Source organism: Pseudorca crassidens, assembly GCF_039906515.1.
Source record: "Pseudorca crassidens isolate mPseCra1 chromosome 1 unlocalized genomic scaffold, mPseCra1.hap1 SUPER_1_unloc_3, whole genome shotgun sequence".
Lineage (NCBI taxonomy): Eukaryota > Metazoa > Chordata > Mammalia > Artiodactyla > Delphinidae > Pseudorca > Pseudorca crassidens.
In genome coordinates this window covers 2,841,333-2,853,899 of record NW_027135940.1, presented here as the reverse complement: position 1 = coordinate 2,853,899, position 12,567 = coordinate 2,841,333, and positions in this window count along the sequence as shown.

Here is a 12,567-nt window from a genome sequence, read left to right as displayed (position 1 = left end):
GAAACCGATTTCAGGAGGTAGACTGGAATTGCATGTAAAGCATAGGAAAAGAGGCAGAACGTCCACAATGATGCACTTGGCCAAAAAGGGCGTATGCGTTTTTTCCTGAATACATTCAGGAAAAAACGCATACGCCCTTTTTGGCCAACCAAGCAAGCTTGCAAAGGAAATCTGCACTACAATGAAGTCTCACTGCCCCCCGGTCAAAAGGGCCATTTGAAAAAAGTGTAAAATCCAGAAAGGCAGGACAGGCCATGGAGAACTGGGAGCCTTGTTATGCTGATGGGCGGGATGTAAATTGCCAACAGCCACTCTGGAGAAGTGTATGGTGTTTCCTGAAACATCTAAAAAACCAAAGCAACAGAGCCTAGGGCACTTCCACTTATGGTCCTATAGATTAGGGAAATTAAAATCAAAAACACACAGCCACCCCAAAGTTTGGGATGGCTATGTTTACAAGAACCTCATTTACGGTACAAGTTCAATATCGCAGAAAGCGAAAAATGGATAAAGAAGTTGTGGTACTTACGTACAATGCAATACCACTCAGCAATGAAATCTATGTCATCAGGCCAGTAGCAGCATAATGAGTGAATTCAGGTACGATGATTCTAAGTAAAATAAGTCACACAGAAAAAGAAACATCATAAGATATCACTAATACACGGAATGTAAACTTGCCTACACAGGAACTGAATTACAAAACAGAATAGGGTCTCAAATGTAGAAAACCAACTTATGCTTGCTTAAGGGGAAAGGTGAGTTGGGGTGCTGCATAAAACCAGAGATTGAAATTAGCACAGATACCTTTCCATAAGCCAAATATGTAATAGACAAGAGCTACTGCTTGCTCAACGAAGTGGACTCAACACCCCATATTAAACGCCTAAGAATATACCTGACTAGTAAGAATCTTAAAACCTATGGATTGATATGTCTACGAAAGAGAATCAAGCGTGTGTACAGCGGCATAAACGCAGCAGTGATAGGATTGGTGAGGTTCGGTGAGCAAATGCAGACCCTTTGAAGTCATATTGCATGGTACCCATTCCATGGTTCTCAACTCTCCAGGTTTAAGGGATTCTTCCTTCAGCTAAAACATGCATGTGGAACCCAGAGTATGATCCACCGTGTGATCGGGAAACATGTTCAAATGTGTCTCAGTTTTCGTCCCCTGGTACTCGGGTGCAACATTCCAGATGCTTTACTAACACTCTCCCCACTTGGAGAGTCAGTGCCTTTAACCTCCTGTTTGGCCCAGTTTGCAATTTCTGCGGAAAATGAACAGGAATAGGGAGAACCAATGAGAGACTAGCTGGAGGTGTCTGGACGGGCAAATTTTACTCTCATTTCCCACCAGGAAGAGGAATTAACCAAAGGCTCAGCGAGCCGTGCCGGAACCACACTAGGGCCTGAAGCAATCCTGCGGTGTTGCGGCCAGCTCACAAGAAAGCGAGTTGAAGAAAGTAGCTCAGAGGCACTGTAATTCACAAACCTTCAGAGTTCTAAATGACAGCTATCGTCCAAAAATATATTGAAGTAAGGCTGCCAAGAGGACTTGAAAGCGGGGCAGAATTGCAGGAAACCGTTTTCAGGAGGTAGACTGGAATTGCATGTAAAGCATAGGAAAAGAGGCAGAACGTCCACAATGATGCACTTGGCCAAAAAGGGCGTATGCGTTTTTTCCTGAATATATTCAGGAAAAAACGCATACGCCCTTTTAGGCCAACCAAGCAAGCTTGCAAAGGAAATCTGCACTACAATGAAGTCTCACTGCCCCCCGGTCAAAAGGGCCATCTGAAAAAAGTGTAAAATCCAGAAAGGCAGGACAGACCATGGAGAACTGGGAGCCTACTTAGGCTGATGGGCGGGATGTAAATTGCCAACAGCCACCCTGGAGAAGTGTATGGTGTTTCCTGAAACATCTGAAAAACAAAGCAACAGAGCCTAGGGCACTTCCATTTTTGGTCCTATAGATTAGGGAAATTAAAATCAAAAAGACACAGCCACCCCAAAGTTTGGGATGGCTCTGTTTACAAGAACCTCATTTACGGTACAAGTTCAATATCGCAGAAAGCGAAAAATGGATAAAGAAGTTGTGGTACTTACGTACAATGCAATATCACTCAGCAATGAAATCTATGTCATCAGGCCAGTAGCAGCATAATGAATGGATTCAGGTACGATGATTCTAAGTAAAATAAGTCACACAGAAAAAGAAACATCATAAGGTATCACTAATACACGGAATGTAAACTTGGCTACACAGGAACTGAATTACAAAACAGAATAGGGTCTCAAATGTAGAAAACCAACTTATGCTTGCTTAAGGGGAAAGGTGAGTTGGGGTGCTGCAGAAAACCAGAGATTGAAATTAACACAGATACCTTTCCATAAGCCAAATATGTAATAGACAAGAGCTACTGCTTGCTCAACGAAGTGGACTCAACACCCCATATTAAACGCCTAAGAATATACCTGACTAGTAAGAATCTTAAAACCTATGGATTTATATGTCTCCGAAAGAGAATCCAGCGTGTGTACAGCAGCATAAACGCAGCAGTGATAGGATTGGTGAGGTTCGGTGAGCAAATGCAGACCCTTTGAAGTCATATTGCATGGTACCCATTCCATGGGTCTCAACTCTCCAGGTTTAAGGGATTCTTCCTTCAGCTAAAACATGCATGTGGAACCCAGAGTATGATCCACCGTGTGATTGGGAAACGTGTTCAAATGTGTCTCAATTTTCGTCCCCTGGTACTCGGATGCAACATTCCAGACGCTTTACTAACACTCTCCCCACTTGGAGAGTCAGTGCCTTTAACCTCCTGTTTGGCCCAGTTTGCAATTTTTGTGGAAAATGAACAGGAATAGGGAGAACCAATGAGAGACTAGCTGGAGGTGTCTGGACGGGCAAATTTAAGTCTCTTTTCCCACCAGGAAGAGGAATTAACCAAAGGCTCAGCGAGCCATGCCGGAACCACACTAGGGCCTGAAGCAATCCTGCGGTGTTGTGGCCAGCTCACAAGAAAGCGAGTTGAAGAAAGGAGCTCAGGGGCACTGTAATTCACAAACCTGCAGAGTTATAAATGACAGCTATCGTCCAAAAATATATTGAAGTAAGGCTGCCAAGAGGACTTGAAAGCGGGGCAGAATTGCAGGAAACCGATTTCAGGAGGTAGACTGGAATTGCATGTAAAGCATAGGAAAAGAGGCAGAACGTCCACAATGATGCACTTGGCCAAAAAGGGTGTATGCGTTTTTTCCTGAATATATTCAGGAAAAAACGCATACGCCCTTTTTGGCCAACCAAGCAAGCTTGCAAAGGAAATCTGCACTACAATGAAGTCTCACTGCCCCCCGGTCAAAAGGGCCATCTGAAAAAAGTGTAAAATCCAGAAAAGCAGGATAGGCCATGGAGAACTGGGAGCCTTGTTATGCTGATGTGCGGGATGTAAATTGCCAACAGCCACTCTGGAGAAGTGTATGGTGTTTCCTGAAACATCTAAAAAACAAAGCAACAGAGCCTAGGGCACTTCCACTTATGGTCCTATAGATTAGGGAAATTAAAATCAAAAAGACACAGCCACCCCAAAGTTTGGGACGGCTCTGTTTACAAGAACCTCATTTACGGTACAAGTTCAATATTGCAGAAAGCGAAAAATGGATAAAGAAGTTGTGGTACTTACGTACAATGCAATACCACTCAGCAATGAAATCTATGTCATCAGGCCAGTAGCAGCATAATGAGTGGATTCAGGTACGATGATTCTAAGTGAAATAAGTCACACAGAAAAAGAAACATCATAAGATATCACTAATACACGGAATGTAAACTTGCCTACACAGGAACTGAATTACAAAACAGAATAGAGTCTCAAATGTAGAAAACCAACTTATGCTTGCTTAAGGGGAAAGGTGAGTTGGGGTGCTGCATAAAACCAGAGATTGAAATTAGCACAGATACCTTTCCATAAGCCAAATATGTAATAGACAAGAGCTACTGCTTGCTCAACGAAGTGGACTCAACACCCCATATTAAACGCCTAAGAATATACCTGACTAGTAAGAATTTTAAAACCTATGGATTGATATGTCTACGAAAGAGAATCAAGCGTGTGTACAGCGGCATAAACGCAGCAGTGATAGGATTGGTGAGGTTCGGTGAGCAAATGCAGACCCTTTGAAGTCATATTGCATGGTACCCATTCCATGGTTCTCAACTCTCCAGGTTTAAGGGATTCTTCCTTCAGCTAAAACATGCATGTGGAACCCAGAGTATGATCCACCGTGTGATCGGGAAACGTGTTCAAATGTGTCTCAGTTTTCGTCCCCTGGTACTCGGGTGCAACATTCCAGATGCTTTACTAACACTCTCCCCACTTGGAGAGTCAGTGCCTTTAACCTGCTGTTGGGCCCAGTTTGCAATTTCTGCGGAAAATGAACAGGAATAGGGAGAACCAATGAGAGACTAGCTGGAGGTGTCTGGACGGGCAAATTTTACTCTCATTTCCCACCAGGAAGAGGAATTAACCAAAGGCTCAGCAAGCCGTGCCGGAACCACACTAGGGCCTGAAGCAATCCTGCGGTGTTGCGGCCAGCTCACAAGAAAGCGAGTTGAAGAAAGTAGCTCAGGGGCACTGTAATTCACAAACCTTCAGAGTTCTAAATGACAGCTATCGTCCAAAAATATATTGAAGTAAGGCTGCCAAGAGGACTTGAAAGCGGGGCAGAATTGCAGGAAACCGTTTTCAGGAGGTAGACTGGAATTGCATGTAAAGCATAGGAAAAGAGGCAGAACGTCCACAATGATGCACTTGGCCAAAAAGGGCGTATGCGTTTTTTCCTGAATATATTCAGGAAAAAACGCATACGCCCTTTTTGGCCAACCAAGCAAGCTTGAAAAGGAAATCTGCACTACAATGAAGTCTCACTGCCCCCCGGTCAAAAGGGCCATCTGAAAAAAGTGTAAAATCCAGAAAGGCAGGACAGGCCATGGAGAACTGGGAGCCTTGTTATGCTGATGGGCGGGATGTAAATTGCCAACAGCCACTCTGGAGAAGTGTATGGTGTTTCCTGAAACATCTAAAAAACAAAGCAACAGAGCCTAGGGCACTTCCACTTATGGTCTTATAGATTAGGGAAATTAAAATCAAAAAGACAAAGCCACCCCAAAGTTTGGGACGGCTCTGTTTACAAGAACCTCATTTACGGTACAAGTTCAATATTGCAGAAAGCGAAAAATGGATAAAGAAGTTGTGGTACTTACGTACAATGCAATACCACTCACCAATGAAATCTATGTCATCAGGCCAGTAGCAGCATAATGAGTGGATTCAGGTACGATGATTCTAAGTAAAATAAGTCACACAGAAAAAGAAACATCATAAGATATCACTAATACACGGAATGTAAACTTGCCTACACAGGAACTGAATTACAAAACAGAATAGGGTCTCAAATGTAGAAAACCAACTTATGCTTGCTTAAGGGGAAAGGTGAGTTGGGGTGCTGCATAAAACCAGAGATTGAAATTAGCACAGATACCTTTCCATAAGCCAAATATGTAATAGACAAGAGCTACTGCTTGCTCAACGAAGTGGACTCAACACCCCATATTAAACGCCTAAGAATATACCTGACTAGTAAGAATCTTAAAACCTATGGATTGATATGTCTACGAAAGAGAATCAAGCGTGTGTACAGCGGCATAAACGCAGCAGTGATAGGATTGGTGAGGTTCGGTGAGCAAATGCAGACCCTTTGAAGTCATATTGCATGGTACCCATTCCATGGTTCTCAACTCTCCAGGTTTAAGGGATTCTTCCTTCAGCTAAAACATGCATGTGGAACCCAGAGTATGATCCACCGTGTGATCGGGAAACATGTTCAAATGTGTCTCAGTTTTCGTCCCCTGGTACTCGGGTGCAACATTCCAGATGCTTTACTAACACTCTCCCCACTTGGAGAGTCAGTGCCTTTAACCTCCTGTTTGGCCCAGTTTGCAATTTCTGCGGAAAATGAACAGGAATAGGGAGAACCAATGAGAGACTAGCTGGAGGTGTCTGGACGGGCAAATTTTACTCTCATTTCCCACCAGGAAGAGGAATTAACCAAAGGCTCAGCGAGCCGTGCCGGAACCACACTAGGGCCTGAAGCAATCCTGCGGTGTTGCGGCCAGCTCACAAGAAAGCGAGTTGAAGAAAGTAGCTCAGAGGCACTGTAATTCACAAACCTTCAGAGTTCTAAATGACAGCTATCGTCCAAAAATATATTGAAGTAAGGCTGCCAAGAGGACTTGAAAGCGGGGCAGAATTGCAGGAAACCGTTTTCAGGAGGTAGACTGGAATTGCATGTAAAGCATAGGAAAAGAGGCAGAACGTCCACAATGATGCACTTGGCCAAAAAGGGCGTATGCGTTTTTTCCTGAATATATTCAGGAAAAAACGCATACGCCCTTTTTGGCCAACCAAGCAAGCTTGCAAAGGAAATCTGCACTACAATGAAGTCTCACTGCCCCCCGGTCAAAAGGGCCATCTGAAAAAAGTGTAAAATCCAGAAAGGCAGGACAGACCATGGAGAACTGGGAGCCTACTTAGGCTGATGGGTGGGATGTAAATTGCCAACAGCCACTCTGGAGAAGTGTATGGTGTTTCCTGAAACATCTGAAAAACAAAGCAACAGAGCCTAGGGCACTTCCATTTTTGGTCCTATAGATTAGGGAAATTAAAATCAAAAAGACACAGCCACCCCAAAGTTTGGGACGGCTCTGTTTACAAGAACCTCATTTACGGTACAAGTTCAATATCGCAGAAAGCGAAAAATGGATAAAGAAGTTGTGGTACTTACGTACAATGCAATATCACTCAGCAATGAAATCTATGTCATCAGGCCAGTAGCAGCATAATGAGTGGATTCAGGTACGATGATTCTAAGTGAAAAAAGTCACAGAGAAAAAGAAACATCATAAGGTATCACTAATACACGGAATGTAAACTTGCCTACACAGGAACTGAATTACAAAACAGAATAGGGTCTCAAATGTAGAAAACCAACTTATGCTTGCTTAAGGGGAAAGGTGAGTTGGGGTGCTGCAGAAAACCAGAGATTGAAATTAGCACAGATACCTTTCCATAAGCCAAATATGTAATAGACAAGAGCTACTGCTTGCTCAACGAAGTGGACTCAACACCCCATATTAAACGCCTAAGAATATACCTGACTAGTAAGAATCTTAAAACCTATGGATTGATATGTCTACGAAAGAGAATCAAGCGTGTGTACAGCGGCATAAACGCAGCAGTGATAGGATTGGTGAGGTTCGGTGAGCAAATGCAGACCCTTTGAAGTCATATTGCATGGTACCCATTCCATGGTTCTCAACTCTCCAGGTTTAAGGGATTCTTCCTTCAGCTAAAACATGCATGTGGAACCCAGAGTATGATCCACCGTGTGATCGGGAAACGTGTTCAAATGTGTCTCAGTTTTCGTCCCCTGGTACTCGGGTGCAACATTCCAGACGCTTTACTAACACTCTCCCCACTTGGAGAGTCAGTGCCTTTAACATGCTGTTGGGCCCAGTTTGCAATTTCTGCGGAAAATGAACAGGAATAGGGAGAACCAATGAGAGACTAGCTGGAGGTGTCTGGACGGGCAAATTTTACTCTCATTTCCCACCAGGAAGAGGAATTAACCAAAGGCTCAGCGAGCCGTGCCGGAACCACACTAGGGCCTGAAGCAATCCTGCGGTGTTGCGGCCAGCTCACAAGAAAGCGAGTTGAAGAAAGTAGCTCAGGGGCACTGTAATTCACAAACCTGCAGAGTTATAAATGACAGCTATCGTCCAAAAATATATTGAAGTAAGGCTGCCAAGAGGACTTGAAAGCGGGGCAGAATTGCAGGAAACCGTTTTCAGGAGGTAGACTGGAATTGCATGTAAAGCATAGGAAAAGAGGCAGAACGTCCACAATGATGCACTTGGCCAAAAAGGGCGTATGCGTTTTTTCCTGAATATATTCAGGAAAAAACGCATACGCCCTTTTTGGCCAACCAAGCAAGCTTGCAAAGGAAATCTGCACTACAATGAAGTCTCACTGCCCCCCGGTCAAAAGGGCCATCTGAAAAAAGTGTAAAATCCAGAAAGGCAGGACAGGCCATGGAGAACTGGGAGCCTTGTTATGCTGATGGGCGGGATGTAAATTGCCAACAGCCACTCTGGAGAAGTGTATGGTGTTTCCTGAAACATCTAAAAAACAAAGCAACAGAGCCTAGGGCACTTCCACTTATGCTCTTATAGATTAGGGAAATTAAAATCAAAAAGACACAGCCACCCCAAAGTTTGGGACGGCTCTGTTTACAAGAACCTCATTTATGGTACAAGTTCAATATTGCAGAAAGCGAAAAATGGATAAAGAAGTTGTGTTACTTACGTACAATGCAATACCACTCACCAATGAAATCTATGTCATCAGGCCAGTAGCAGCATAATGAGTGGATTCAGGTACGATGATTCTAAGTAAAATAAGTCACACAGAAAAAGAAACATCATAAGATATCACTAATACACGGAATGTAAACTTGCCTACACAGGAACTGAATTACAAAACAGAATAGGGTCTCAAATGTAGAAAACCAACTTATGCTTGCTTAAGGGGAAAGGTGAGTTGGGGTGCTGCATAAAACCAGAGATTGAAATTAGCACAGATACCTTTCCATAAGCCAAATATGTAATAGACAAGAGCTACTGCTTGCTCAACGAAGTGGACTCAACACCCCATATTAAACGCCTAAGAATATACCTGACTAGTAAGAATCTTAAAACCTATGGATTGATATGTCTACGAAAGAGAATCAAGCGTGTGTACAGCGGCATAAACGCAGCAGTGATAGGATTGGTGAGGTTCGGTGAGCAAATGCAGACCCTTTGAAGTCATATTGCATGGTACCCATTCCATGGTTCTCAACTCTCCAGGTTTAAGGGATTCTTCCTTCAGCTAAAACATGCATGTGGAACCCAGAGTATGATCCACCGTGTGATCGGGAAACGTGTTCAAATGTGTCTCAGTTTTCGTCCCCTGGTACTCGGGTGCAACATTCCAGATGCTTTACTAACACTCTCCCCACTTGGAGAGTCAGTGCCTTTAACCAGCTGTTGGGCCCAGTTTGCAATTTCTGCGGAAAATGAACAGGAATAGGGAGAACCAATGAAAGACTAGCTGGAGGTGTCTGGACGGGCAAATTTTACTCTCATTTCCCACCAGGAAGAGGAATTAACCAAAGGCTCAGCGAGCCGTGCCGGAACCACACTAGGGCCTGAAGCAATCCTGCGGTGTTGCGGCCAGCTCACAAGAAAGCGAGTTGAAGAAAGTAGCTCAGAGGCACTGTAATTCACAAACCTTCAGAGTTCTAAATGACAGCTATCGTCCAAAAATATATTGAAGTAAGGCTGCCAAGAGGACTTGAAAGCGGGGCAGAATTGCAGGAAACCGTTTTCAGGAGGTAGACTGGAATTGCATGTAAAGCATAGGAAAAGAGGCAGAACGTCCACAATGATGCACTTGGCCAAAAAGGGCGTATGCGTTTTTTCCTGAATATATTCAGGAAAAAACGCATACGCCCTTTTTGGCCAACCAAGCAAGCTTGCAAAGGAAATCTGCACTACAATGAAGTCTCACTGCCCCCCGGTCAAAAGGGCCATCTGAAAAAAGTGTAAAATCCAGAAAGGCAGGACAGACCATGGAGAACTGGGAGCCTACTTAGGCTGATGGGCGGGATGTAAATTGCCAACAGCCACTCTGGAGAAGTGTATGGTGTTTCCTGAAACATCTGAAAAACAAAGCAACAGAGCCTAGGGCACTTCCATTTTTGGTCCTATAGATTAGGGAAATTAAAATCAAAAAGACACAGCCACCCCAAAGTTTGGGACGGCTCTGTTTACAAGAACCTCATTTACGGTACAAGTTCAATATCGCAGAAAGCGAAAAATGGATAAAGAAGTTGTGGTACTTACGTACAATGCAATATCACTCAGCAATGAAATCTATGTCATCAGGCCAGTAGCAACATAATGAGTGGATTCAGGTACGATGATTCTAAGTGAAAAAAGTCACAGAGAAAAAGAAACATCATAAGGTATCACTAATACACGGAATGTAAACTTGGCTACACAGGAACTGAATTACAAAACAGAATAGGGTCTCAAATGTAGAAAACCAACTTATGCTTGCTTAAGGGGAAAGGTGAGTTGGGGTGCTGCAGAAAACCAGAGATTGAAATTAGCACAGATACCTTTCCATAAGCCAAATATGTAATAGACAAGAGCTACTGCTTGCTCAACGAAGTGGACTCAACACCCCATATTAAACGCCTAAGAATATACCTGACTAGTAAGAATCTTAAAACCTATGGATTGATATGTCTACGAAAGAGAATCAAGCATGTGTACAGCGGCATAAACGCAGCAGTGATAGGATTGGTGAGGTTCGGTGAGCAAATGCAGACCCTTTGAAGTCATATTGCATGGTACCCATTCCATGGTTCTCAACTCTCCAGGTTTAAGGGATTATTCCTTCAGCTAAAACATGCATGTGGAACCCAGAGTATGATCCACCGTGTGATCGGGAAACGTGTTCAAATGTGTCTCAGTTTTCGTCCCCTGGTACTCGGGTGCAACATTCCAGACGCTTTACTAACACTCTCCCCACTTGGAGAGTCAGTGCCTTTAACCTGCTGTTGGGCCCAGTTTGCAATTTCTGCGGAAAATGAACAGGAATAGGGAGAACCAATGAGAGACTAGCTGGAGGTGTCTGGACGGGCAAATTTAACTCTCATTTCCCACCAGGAAGAGGAATTAACCAAAGGTTCAGCGAGCCATGCCAGAACCACACTAGGGCCTGAAGCAATCCTGCGGTGTTGCGGCGAGCTCACAAGAAAGCCAGTTGAAAAAAGGAGCTCAGGGGCACTGTAATTCACAAAGCTTCAGAGTTCTAAATGACAGCTATCATCCAAAAATATATTGAAGTAAGGCTGCCAAGAGGACTTGAAAGCGGGGCAGAATTGCAGGAAACCGATTTCAGGAGGTAGACTGGAATTGCATGTAAAGCATAGGAAAAGAGGCAGAACGTCCACAATGATGCACTTGGCCAAAAAGGGCGTATGCGTTTTTTCCTGAATATATTCAGGAAAAAACGCATACGCCCTTTTTGGCCAACCAAGCAAGCTTGCAAAGGAAATCTGCACTACAATGAAGTCTCACTGCCCCCTGGTCAAAAGGGCCATCTGAAAAAAGTGTAAAATCCAGAAAGGCAGGACAGGCCATGGAGAACTGGGAGCCTTGTTATGCTGATGGGCAGGATGTAAATTGCCAACAGCCACTCTGGAGAAGTGTATGGTGTTTCCTGAAACATCTAAAAAACCAAAGCAACAGAGCCTAGGGCACTTCCACTTATGGTCCTATAGATTAGGGAAATTAAAATCAAAAACACACAGCCACCCCAAAGTTTGGGATGGCTATGTTTACAAGAACCTCATTTACGGTACAAGTTCAATATCGCAGAAAGCGAAAAATGGAAAAAGAAGTTGTGGTACTTACGTACAATGCAATATCACTCAGCAATGAAATCTATGTCATCAGGCCAGTAGCAGCATAATGAATGGATTCAGGTACGATGATTCTAAGTAAAATAAGTCACACAGAAAAAGAAACATCATAAGGTATCACTAATACACGGAATGTAAACTTGGCTACACAGGAACTGAATTACAAAACAGAATAGGGTCTCAAATGTAGAAAACCAACTTATGCTTGCTTAAGGGGAAAGGTGAGTTGGGGTGCTGCATAAAACCAGAGATTGAAATTAACACAGATACCTTTCCATAAGCAAAATATGTAATAGACAAGAGCTACTGCTTGCTCAACGAAGTGGACTCAACACCCCATATTAAACGCCTAAGAATATACCTGACTAGTAAGAATCTTAAAACCTATGGATTTATATGTCTCCGAAAGAGAATCCAGCGTGTGTACAGCGGCATAAACGCAGCAGTGATAGGATTGGTGAGGTTCGGTGAGCAAATGCAGACCCTTTGAAGTCATATTGCATGGTACCCATTCCATGGGTCTCAACTCTCCAGGTTTAAGGGATTCTTCCTTCAGCTAAAACATGCATGTGGAACCCAGAGTATGATCCACCGTGTGATCGGGAAACGTGTTCAAATGTGTCTCAATTTTCGTCCCCTGGTACTCGGATGCAACATTCCAGACGCTTTACTAACACTCTCCCCACTTGGAGAGTCAGTGCCTTTAACCTCCTGTTTGGCCCAGTTTGCAATTTTTGTGGAAAATGAACAGGAATAGGGAGAACCAATGAGAGACTAGCTGGAGGTGTCTGGACGGGCAAATTTAAGTCTCTTTTCCCACCAGGAAGAGGAATTAACCAAAGGCTCAGCGAGCCATGCTGGAACCACACTAGGGCCTGAAGCAATCCTGCGGTGTTGTGGCCAGCTCACAAGAAAGCGAGTTGAAGAAAGGAGCTCAGGGGCACTGTAATTCACAAACCTGCAGAGTTA